Below are 11727 nucleotides of genomic sequence, written 5' to 3'. Positions count from 1 at the left end.
GAGGCTGCCCCAGAGCTTCTAAAATTACTTTCAGATGACCACCAGGTACCCTGTGGCTCCTGCCTTGTGGGCTAATTGAATGGCTCTGTTCCTTCCCTACACCATGCCCCATGCCTTGCAGATCATATCCTCACTGATGTTCTCTTTCACTTAGCCCCTCCTCTGAGTCTCCTGGACCCATAGATTGTAAAGCCAGGGACCTCGGAAGATCATCGGGTCCAGACCCTTGCTGGGTCCACACTTTCAGGCCCCTAGTCTGGGCTCTGGACCCCACCCTGGGTGCCTAGGAATCTCCTCCTCCCTTTAATTCTTCCCCAAACTTCCAGACTGCTTTAGGTGTCCTCTCTGTGGTGGTGCTCCAGAGTTGCAGTCCTGCTGAGGTGTTCTCTCATCAGGATCCAGATTTTACTGTCAGGTTTATCTCAAGGCCTGGGTTTATACCTGTTTTAAGCCCAGCCCTCTTCCTCAGTCAGATGACTCTACTAGTCCTAGTCTCACCTGCCAGCTCCCTTGGTCAGCTAACTCCCAGTTAGCACTAACCTGCACCTGCCAGTGGCTTTGCAGGCTGCCTGACCTCTTAAAGTAGCAGGCACCCCAAGTACCCTGTCACAAGGACCATCCCCAACTGTATTATCCCTGTCAAGGCTTCGTTTACCTGGATCTTAAAGATCTCCAAAGATAGAGATCCCACAACCTCTCTGGGCAGCCTGTTCCAGTGCTTTACTACCCTCCATGTGAGAATCTGTTTTTCAAAAGATCTAACCTAAACTTCCCTTGCTGCAACTTGAGACCATTGCTTCTTGTTCTGTCATCTGTCACTACTGAGAACAGTCTAGCTTCATCCTCTTTCAGACTCCCCTTCAGGTAGTTGAAGGCTACTATTAAATTCTGCCTCAGTCTCCTTTTCTCTAAACTAAATAAGCCCAGTTTCCTTATCCTCTCCCCAGAAGTCATGTCACGTAGCATTCAAACCATTTCCATTGCCCTCTGCTGGACTGTCTCCAATTTGTCCACATCTTTTTGTAGTGGGGGCCCAAAAATAGACACACTACTCCAGATACAGCCCCACCAGTGCTGAATAGAGGGCAATAATCACTTCCCTAGATCTTCTGGCAATGTTTCTGCTAATGTAGCCTGGTATGCTATTAGCCTTCTTTACCACAAGGGCACACTGTTGGCTTATGTTCATCTTATAGTTCACTGTAATTCATCTATAGTTCACTGTTCACTGTAACATCTTATAGTTCACCAGGTCACTTTCTACAGAGCTGCTGTTTAGCCAGTCAGTCCTCAGCCTGTAACAGTGTAAAAACATGCTTGAGTTGTTCATTCTGTATCCAGGAATATTTTACAAAAATCTGGATCTGAGAAAGACCTTTATGATGATATAACAGGTTGCAACACATTTTCCTTAATAACAAGGAGTTAGAGTAATAATTAAAACTGTGATGAACCCAGACAAAATTGCTGACAAGCTTCTTTTCCAAATGTCTGTTAGCACAGAAGTAAGGCAGGGGGTTCTGTGGAACCAATCCCAGGTGCAAGTGCAAACGAGAACGCTACAAAAACAAAGGAGCTGTCTGTGGAAATAATCCCTCATATTAGAATCAGACCTGTACCCATCATGCCGAACTTGGTTTCTGATAGTTTAGGAGTTATTTCCATAAAAACAGAACCTCTTAAGGAACTGCAAAAAGGATTTCTGGTTCAGACTGGGCTCAGCCTAAAAGATGTAAGAGGAGCACCACTGGCTAGGAAGCATCTTGAAGATGAAAGTTCAAGACCTGAGGCAGGGAGAGAACAAGACAGTCTTTGGATGGTTCAGGATGACTAGCCATAAGACCAGAGGTAAGTGGGAAAAATAAGGCTGGGACAGTCCTATTTTATGAATGCCATTGTGCTTCTAACTGAAGCTTTGCTTAAGACATTTTATTGAAAGCCCATATACTCTGAATGCTTCATGCTTTGTAAAGATTGTGCACCACCTCCTACAGTGGGCCTGCAGTGGGCCATCAGTGTGGCAGACCCTCACCCGTTGGGATCTTGGGCGAGTGGTCAGAAAGGCAACTAGCCTTGAATCCACTCTCTTTCCAAGAAAGGTGTCTAAGAAAAAGAAGGTGGCTGAAATCCCTGAGGTTAAGCATATGTACTGGACAACCACATGTCTCTACTTCTCCTACTGATGGCAGAGACTGATTCAAAGGTAGCTGCTGTCTTAGTCAAAGGAGTTATTTCATTACTAGAAAGGAAAGACCAGATGTAGCCGTATGAGGGACTTTGCCTTCACTAAAAGATGGGTCAAATCTAGAGACTGACAAATGGCTGGTACCAGAGAGATCGGGATGGTTTCAGGAGCTTGTTCTGCATAGATCTGCAACTTTCACCCTCTTTCGGAGTAGATAACAGAATGTGTGTACGAAATTCTTTTGCTAAGCCTTATCCTACTGCTTCATTGTCCCTGGAAACGGGAGTATGAAACCAGAGAAGCCACAGCCAGGTGGTTAGTAGTGTATAAGCAATTTCTGAGTATTGGATGGCTTGGACAGTGGCTCCAAGATCCTACTACTGGGTCATGCTTCCCAAAAAAGATATCAGATGTGGAAACTGAACTGGGCATTGTGTCCCAGCAGCTCAGATCTAGAAACTGTGACAAATCACGCCCAATCTCATTTAGCAACACATGAGATCGAGTAGTTGGGTCACATCACAACGGCATCATTTCTATTCAGAAAGAACAGGAACGGACAAGTTTGTGACACAAACACTTTCATGAATGGATTGATTTAAAAAAAAAATCTTCATTTGCGACCTTTCTACAGCCCTGATCCAGGAAAAGATTTAAGTACTGGAATCCCACCTGAATCTTTGGAAGTGCTCACAGTCTTCAGTCATTTGGAAAGTTTGGTCCTAGAATAAAGAAATTAAGCATGAACTGGGGCCTAGAAGAAGTATTTGGCTTTAGTAGTTGACAGTCCTAGTGGTTAGTGGTTACTGCCAGATCCTGAGATCCTTCCCCAGGCTGAGGGATGCTGAGTTTCTCAGGTTGTCCCATTGATTCAAATGGAGCTGGTTGTGAGTGAGGTAGTATACAATGAAAGGGTGGCAGGAACTGGCACTGTAATTCCCTTGGCCCTTAAAGTCTTTTGTTGGCTAGTGGCAGATATTGTGGGTGCAGTCATGGTTCCTTGGGGCCAACTGCAAAATCCCACTGACTTCAGTAAGGCCAATCCTCCACACTGTGAGCATCTGCTTCCTCTCTTCTGTTTTTGATAACTCCACCCATCAGAACAGGGGTCTTCCTTGTCCATTCTGGGCATCTGGTTGTCACGAACTTCACTCAAGTTGTTCACCTTCTAGATCTACTGCCTGGGCCTCACTTTTCCAAAGGAAGATTTGTGTTTGAACCTGTGCAGATCCTGCTCTTGACATGTCCATGTCCTCAGCATCATGTGCTCTAAGCCAGTGGTTCTCGACCTTTCTTGTACCAGGCATCCATTTGTAAACATTGATGGCCAGTTCTGACCCAGTGCCCCTCACTCCTGACTTGCTGCCCCCTCCCCCTGCCCTAGCCCCACAGTGTATAGGGCAGGTGTGTGTGTGTGGGTCATGGGGAACCCAAGCAGCCTCTTGCAGGCTGGAACTCTGCCAGCCTGCAAGGGAAAACCCACATTTTCCAACATTTTTCTCTTTAAAGGAGAATCCATTTTTTAAGTTTATTGATCCATTTTAAAAGTTTTTTTCATGACCCTTTCATATATTCTTGCAACCCACTTTTGGGTTGCAACCCACTGGTTGAGAAATGCTGCTCTAAGCCATGTAGAAAGTACTACCCACTGCAGATGCATACACACTGCTGTGGGAACTCAGATACAGGGTATCAGCTATGAAAGACTTTTGGCTTCCATCAGCCTCCTGTGTGTCCTAATGGCCAGAGATGGTTGACCCAATCACCAGTCTCTTCTGTGTTGTTCTTGGTGGCCAGTAACATTCAATCTAAGCTTAAATTAGTCTGTAGCAGGTGTCAGAACATGTTAGATATACTCTCTGAGCTCCCAAGGACATATAAAGGGTCCTGTTCAGCCTGAGCCATTGCCAGGTTTCCAGTATGTCTATCTGGTTCTTTTATCAAATAAGCCCAAAATACCCTGGGTACACTTATTTGGGATTATCTGTTTTGAAAAAATACACTCTAGTTTTCCTTTAACAAACTTCATCGTTGCACAGTCCTGATTTTTCTGAGTGCTCAGCCAAAGTTCAGAGGATGGACCCAAATGCAAGTCTAAAAGAATCCTGGCTTATTTCACTCTCATTAGGAAAAGCTTTTTACAAAAGACTCTGAGCTTTTTTTTTTGTTTCAGACCTTCAGTAGAACCTCATTTCAGAAGGTGCAGAAGTCTGTATTGAACCTTCTGTAAGCTTTTCAACCCAAGAAGGACCTCATTGCAAGGCTGATAGTCCACTACATTGAGAATGAGGCGAGGGAAGAGAAGGTGGAGAAAAAGCTGGAAGCAGAGCAGGAGTTAGAAGCTGACAACAAGGTGCAACAGGAAAAGGAGGCCACTGAAGATGTTTTAAAAGTCAAGTCCTTTGTATTTGGAGAGCATGTCAGCTTCATTCATGGGCAATGAACAATTAAAGTAACTTTTCTGGAAGTACAGCAAGAAAATAAGCTATGGTAGAGTTGGAGCAAATGGGGCCTCTGGGCTGGACTGCCCCTTACATTATATGAGGCTCAGTATGAAGGCACACAAGGTTCTAACTCTCCCCTTGCCTATGACCAGAACTTGTCACCTTTAGAACACAGTAGGACCCATGGGCGACTGGTACCATCTGAGTCGGGGGGCACGTTCCCCCCCAACAACCAGCCAGTGACTGAGGGAGGTCCCCCACAGACGATATCGCCAACCAGAGGGCAGGAGGTCCTCCTGCTGCCAATCTTGCTGACCAGGAAATGGCTGCAGCACTCCCACAAGTGGCTGCAGCAGTCCCGGAAGTATTTGTGGTGCTTCCAGAAGTGTCAGCGGTGCTTCACCTGGAGCCCCCACTCCCTGGCTGGTGCTTGCAGGGGGAGCACCAGCACTCTGGCCTGCCTTCCTGCCCATTGCCTAAGCAGGGAGTGCAGTCTGTCAGGGGGTGCACTAGCGCTTTCAGGGGGTGCACATGCACCCCTGTGCACCCCCTATGTGTTGCCACAGGTAGGACCAGGATCTTTGCTAATGACTCTGAGATTCCATGCAAGGTTAATTTACTCTGCCACCAGTATACCTGCTTCCTTCTGATCCCCAGATAAACCCACACAACCACAGGTGACAGGAGACACGTTCAACAGAGAAGCATTTAAAATAAGGGCATGTCTCTCAGCTACCCCTGCTGTGCATCCAGAATCCAATAGGACAGGATTCTCAACCTGGGTGCCACAACACCCTGGAGAGTCTTGAGATCCTTTCAGGGGTGTTGCATGGTGCCATGTAATGTTCCTACTCATAGGTGTGCAAACATGATTCACAAGAAAAACCTAGAGATTTCCAGTGGAATCCCCTATTTAAAACCACTCTGGCCTGTTCTAGTTGTTGCAACAGAAGAACCAATTTACCATGTTTTTCTGTACTCAAAACACAAATGAAGACTAAGAGTTGGTATTTTCCAAGGGGTGCTTTCAGCCTAATAAGGGCACAGTCCATAAGGGCTTCCTGAGCTGGAGAACCCAGCCTGTTCTGCTTCTCAGCTGCAGATAGAGGATCTCCATGCTCTCTCCCTCCACAGGACTTCTGAAGGGCCAAGGGCAGGACTTCGGCCAAAAATCCAAACTCCCAAGTAGGTGTGAGGCTGGTAAACCTGGCCATGGCCCCAACATTTTCAGTGGTTAGCAGCTTTTTATTTTGACACTGTAAATGTTTCCAGCTAACAAAGAAGGCAATTTTATGGGTGCCTGCACCCAAGGAAATTTTTGTTGAGGCCCAACATGCATGCCACAACAGATCAAACCTTTGGTTACTTAGCATCTGATTGTGATTCAGTTTAGACAGAGAGTGAGCCTGAGAAATTTCTGCCACTGCTTACAAGAAGAGCATTAGTTGATGTGCCTGGTCTTGCAATTCCAATCACTGCAGTCAGCAGCAAAGGGAGCAAGTTTTTCATAGTGCCTAACCACAGCAGACAAACACCTCTGTAGCAGCATTAAAATTGTACTTACCTGAAGGGACAGGGAGGGCTGTCCTGCAGAGGGACAGTGTGAAGAGACAGAGTTTGTCCCAGTAGGGGCACGGCCTGCCCTGACGGCAAGTGAAGCTGCTCTGGGGGTAGCCCTCTTTGAAGTGGGAAGAGTGGTATAACCCCAGCAGGGGTCTAAATTAGGAAGAGCCCAGGAAAAGTCTGGGCTGGGGTTTGGCTGAGGAGGCTTGTTTAAAAGGGGGAGCAGTTTTCGCACAGGGGGAGAACAGAGGGGAAGAGAGACCAGCTGGAGGTCAGGGAGATGACCTCACCAGCTGTGCCTCAGAGAGCCCCCCTTGGAGCCCTGGCAGGGCAGGCACAAGAGAGGAGCTGCCTGTGAGGAGACCCTGCTGCAAGCCCTGTGTGGCTGGATGAGTGCAGCAAGGGAGGGGGATGCTGGGTTAGAGGGAAACTGCTGGAGACTCACTGTGTGAGTGAGAAGGCACTGGGGAGAAGCAGGCTCAGGTGCTGGAGGGAGCCCTGGGCTAGAGGGGCAGGGACTGCTCCACCCACCAGAAGCCCCAGGACAGGCAGGGCCCAGGGAGAGGCTGCATTTGCTGGGTGCTGTGAGGCTATGCTGGGCAGGGGGACTGCTCCAGCCTGCAGCCCAGACACTGCTCTCTGCTGTGCCAGGGATGAGGGTCTGGGCAGGAATAAACTCACTTTCAGGGACCACAGGGGAGGAGACACTGCCTGCTGCACTGAGACCCCAGGAGCTTGGAGAGGGATGCCAGCAGCAGGGACCACCTGCGGCTCCTGTGCAGGGGCAAAAATGCAGCCCTGCTGTCTGAGAGACCAAGCTGGAGGCAGTGCACACAGGGTCCTCACAGTTACCCTGGAGCATGCAAGTTATAGGCTGTATGTGTAAATAAGTTCTGGATAGCTTATTAGTTGGTGTATCAATGTATTTATTTATTAGTTCCTTATTTATCATGGGTGATTTGTATGAATTCCCCTGGTGTGAGGTGTATCAGAGAAAATTAACCCTTAAGCTACCATCACCTTGTTGTGTTTGTGTAACATTATTGATTTTCTTGTACTCATTAGATACTATCTTGTAAATAATTAAATTCTGTGAATAGTTTTATAATGGTTTGCAACATTGTTTGATTGTTAGGGGAGGCTCTCCCTTGGGGACCCTGCAGCAGCTCCCCAGGAACCTGAGAAGTTTCACTGGCTACCGGGTATTCCAGGATCCCACTATTCAGGTGAGGGCGTAGGTAGCATCGCACCCAGGGTTACACCTCATTAACAGACACTGGCTTTTTTCAAGGACACTTAAAGGCCAGACCCTTATTCCACTTCCTGTGCCTTAGTAGCCGGCGTGTAGCCAGGAACCTGCAGCATTTGGTACTTGGGCATAGGAAAGGATTCAACCTGACTTGCATGAGCCTAGTGAGAATGCTCAGGAAGCTGAACTCTGGCTGGGCAGCTGTCCAAGGGGAACAAAATCATCATGGCACATGCATTAGCCCACAAAAGTCTCAAAACTTGAAATGGAGAGAAAACAAGACAAGAGGGTGAGGAGGAGAGAAATTCCATCTTTCAGCCCAATGTCTTTTAGCCCATTTGCCCACGAAGGAGCAAACCAGGCTTTTAGGCATCCCCTTACTTAGAAAGGGGTTTGAATCTGCATCTTCTGTTTCTCAGCACAGCGGTTTAATCATCAGTCATAAGCTAGGCTTTGCTTAGAGCTCTCTCCAACACTCCCCTTGAAACTAGCCTCATGCACAGCTGAAACAGGAAGCTATATGGGACATGAGGTGGTCCCAGCTTTTAGAATTTTTGTCATTGGAAAGAAAGTTCCCACATGCTATCCATCTTTTTTAGCTCCTGAATGTTAAAAGCAAGGTGGTGTGGCAGATATCTAGACTCTTGATCCCCATTCCATGATATTTTCATGGGTGTGTGAGCAGCAAGGGCAGAGGCAGAGCTACAAGGAGTTTTCAGAAGGTGCTAGGAAGTGCAGCAGAAGTAGGCAGGGAAGACACTCATACAGCAAAAGGGATGGGGTAGCACAGAGAAACTATGGAGATGTTTTGAGGAGAAAGGAAAGCAGGGAGGTAGGGAGGGCCTGAGCTGAGGCTTCTGGATGAAAGATTGTTCCATACTTGACTTCACAAGTAGGACAGAAGGGACTCTCATTCCATCACCTAGTTCAGGCTTTACCTGGTCATTCATGGCACCACCAGGAACCATGGCTAGGAGGACATCCCCACCACCACTTCCTGTCCCTCATTCTGTGGCGCTATAATCCTGAGGAGAACAAATCAAACAGAACCCTGCCTGACTCTTTTTATTTTTCCCAGGGAACAGTTTAAATCACTCTCTGAGGATGTTGGAAACAAAGATTCTCTTGCCCAAGAGGAAGGAAGTGTTGGAGGGGGACAGAGCTGTCAGTAAGGGGGATGTTGTGACACCCCACTGCAATTGCTTGAATTCTGGTTTGGTGGATCAGCTGGTGTTCCTGAAGGTGAACCTCTCACTGATGGGGTCCTCCCTCCATCAGAACCTACTTCCCTCCTTTTTTAATTTCCCTTTTCAGATCAGGCCTGAGAGACTGGAGACAGAGTGTAGTTTTTATGAGTAATGTGCCCCCACCGGTATTTGGGTATTCTTGTCCTTGATAGATACTGGTGCACATTTGTGGGGGTACTGGAGACTGTTGGCAGGTTTTGTATTTTGAGTTGTAGGAAGGTGACTTCTGGTGATGAGGTTAGGTTAGGTTAGCAAGGTTCAGTGCTTGTTTGAATTTACAAACCAGTTTTCACAGTCAGGCCTATGAACATCACTTCATCAGCCTCCTAGGTACAGAAACTCACGGACACACTACAACCTGCTGGACATCTGACTCCCCAAGTACCTCTTCACTTTTATCTGCACTGCTACATCCCCCTTCGCCCCCCATTTTCACTGACTGGCTTTCTTGCCTATATTGCATGGCAGCCTCTGGCTTCTTTACTATTCCTTCTATCCAGGAACAGCGCGCGCACACACCAACTGCAGGTGCTTCCTCAGCCTGACAAAAGGTTTTTCAACCTGAAATCTTGCTAAGATATACTTATCTAACTATTCAGTTGGTCTACTGAAAGATACTAGATTGACCCAAAGGACCTTGTCTGCTAGTGCCATGTCCTTAGACTAACACCCCTAGCACCTGTCTCCAGTCAGCTGACTGGAAAGAGTCAGGACCCTAGGCACATCTAAGCCCCAGGGATGGGGCTTGCAGGGAGAGCTCTCTGGCAGCTGCTGGAGAAGAAGCTCCTGCAGGAAAGGAAAGAAAGGCTCTATGACAGTTTGGCTGCCTGAGATGTTAGTGCTACTGTGCTGCAGTGCACTGCTTATTACCTGTTGCTATTTAAAGTGGTGGACTGAGATGAGGCTGTAGAGGAGGAGGAGACTTCACTGGGCCACACTACCATGTCATGTAGAGGCTCCAGTGCCAGTGAGGGCGCTTTATAACACACACACTGTCACCCATGTCACTAGTTTTACTTGTCAGCATCTTGAGGTGCAGTTTCCGAGAAACCCCTACACCTATCTCCTTGAAACCTGGCAGGCCTCATGCCCTCAGAAGGGGCCACCATCCCTGATGTTTTCATCCAGATCTGTCTTAACACACACACAACATAAGTTTTGCTTTCAAGGTTTTGAGGTGCAGTTTCCCAGAAACCCATCTATCTATTTGAAACTTGGCAAACTTCATGCCCTCAGAAGGGGCTACCATCCCTGCAATTTTTTCCAAATCAGCTAAAAAATGACAAAGTTATAGGTATTTCAGTTGTTCCCCATTACAGTCTATGGCTGAATCTCTGAATCGGCGCCGAATCTTCCAAAGCCGATTCAGCTGAATCAATTCAGGATAGTGATCCAAAACTGTGAATCAAATTGCTGTCCTCTGAATTGGCTGAATCTGAATCAAATACTTCCCTATTCACACAGGCCTACTGTGAAGCATGCAGGCTGCCAAGTGGTGATTTTTTCTGGCTCTACCTTCAGCCTGTAGGGCTATGCCAAACACCATCATTTTGATTTGATGTCCATTTTGCCATTTTGAAGGGACAGTGTTTTGTTTCATTGTTTCATTTCATTTCGAAGCACTGTCCCATTTCATTTAGTTGAAACTGTTTTGCTGTTTCGTCGCGTTTCAATGTTTTGTCCATAGCCTATAATGGGGAAACATGAAAATGCCTAAAACTTCTTTATTTCTTGCCTGATTTGGATGAAAATTGCAGGAATGGTAGCCCCTTCTGAGGGTATGAAGCCTGCCAAATGTCAAGGATATAGGTGCAGAGGTTTCTGGGAAACTGCACCTCAAACTGTTCAATCCAAAAGTCCTAAAGCTTATTGGCAGCAGCAGCCTTCTGTCATTCAGCATGCAAATCGGGGTCCTGCACCCCAGAAGGAGTCTGGCACAGCCCTGCAGCCCTCCTGGGTTTGTGGATGGGCTCCTGATCTATGTTCCAGATGACAGAAGGTTGCTGCTGCCAGCTGCGACTGGTGCTGGGTGCAGACTGTGTTGAGCACCCGGAAAACTGCTGCTGCTGCTGGCCCAGCCAGCAGCCACAGCATGCTGTCATCCCACACACAGATCCAGGGGTCTGCACCCCAAAAAGGGCTGCGGGGCTGTGACAAGTTAGCCCAGCTTCAAAACTCAAAATGTTTCAAAACTTTCAAAACATTGTGAGTGTCCTTGTTTCATTTCAAAGCACTTTTGAAGGCTTTTGTTTCATTTTGATTTCACCGTTTTGAGCTTGAAATGCACATTCAACATGCATGCGGCATTTGCTCAGATGCTGGTTGAACATCTACTTCTGCCGGTCAGTCACTTGTCTGCCATATAGCTTCATAAGCCAGGACAGGATGTTGTAAGGTGCGTCTGCTATGATTAGAGGCGGGGACAGAAACACCATGGATCATAACATCATCCAGTCCAGTCGCACAGTGTCCTTTCTCCTTCATGGCAGGTAGCAGCAAGCTTCAAAAGACATGTGCATTCTGAACACTGCATGTACAGCCAGTGTAAACATTAGTAAATTGTCCACCGTTCTTGACTACAGCATGGAGGACCACTGAATGAAATCTATTTCTGTTGACAAATGACCTGCTCTTCTGAGATGGTGACAGGACTAGAATGTGTGTGCAGTCTAATGCACCTATTGCCTTGAATTCTTCAAAAACTTCCCTAGGGTTACTGATGCAGATTAAATTGTTTGCCATGACATCCTGCAGCAGCTCATGTGTGTATTGCCAGTCATGCTATGCAGGGAGCCATGCTGAACTATTTTCCAGTGAAGCAGAGGCTGGTTGAGGTGGCAAGTTTCATGATGGCCATGGCCACCCACTTTTCTGAGGCTATGGACTGTTGCCATAATAAAATAATGTGTATTTTTGACTGTGCTATTTATAAAGAAAATAACATCTTATTATTGTAATTTTCTGTGTTTTCAATCAATGTATGCATTGGCCAATGTCTTGTGGCTGTCAGCTGTTGACGATGTGTGGTTCGGGGGGGTG

The sequence above is a fragment of the Crocodylus porosus genome, unplaced genomic scaffold, assembly GCF_001723895.1.
Source record: "Crocodylus porosus isolate Cpor-Errol unplaced genomic scaffold, CroPor_comp1, whole genome shotgun sequence".
Lineage (NCBI taxonomy): Eukaryota > Metazoa > Chordata > Crocodylia > Crocodylidae > Crocodylus > Crocodylus porosus.
The sequence above is the reverse complement of the archived record's forward strand: the minus strand, read 5'-3'. Positions refer to the sequence as shown.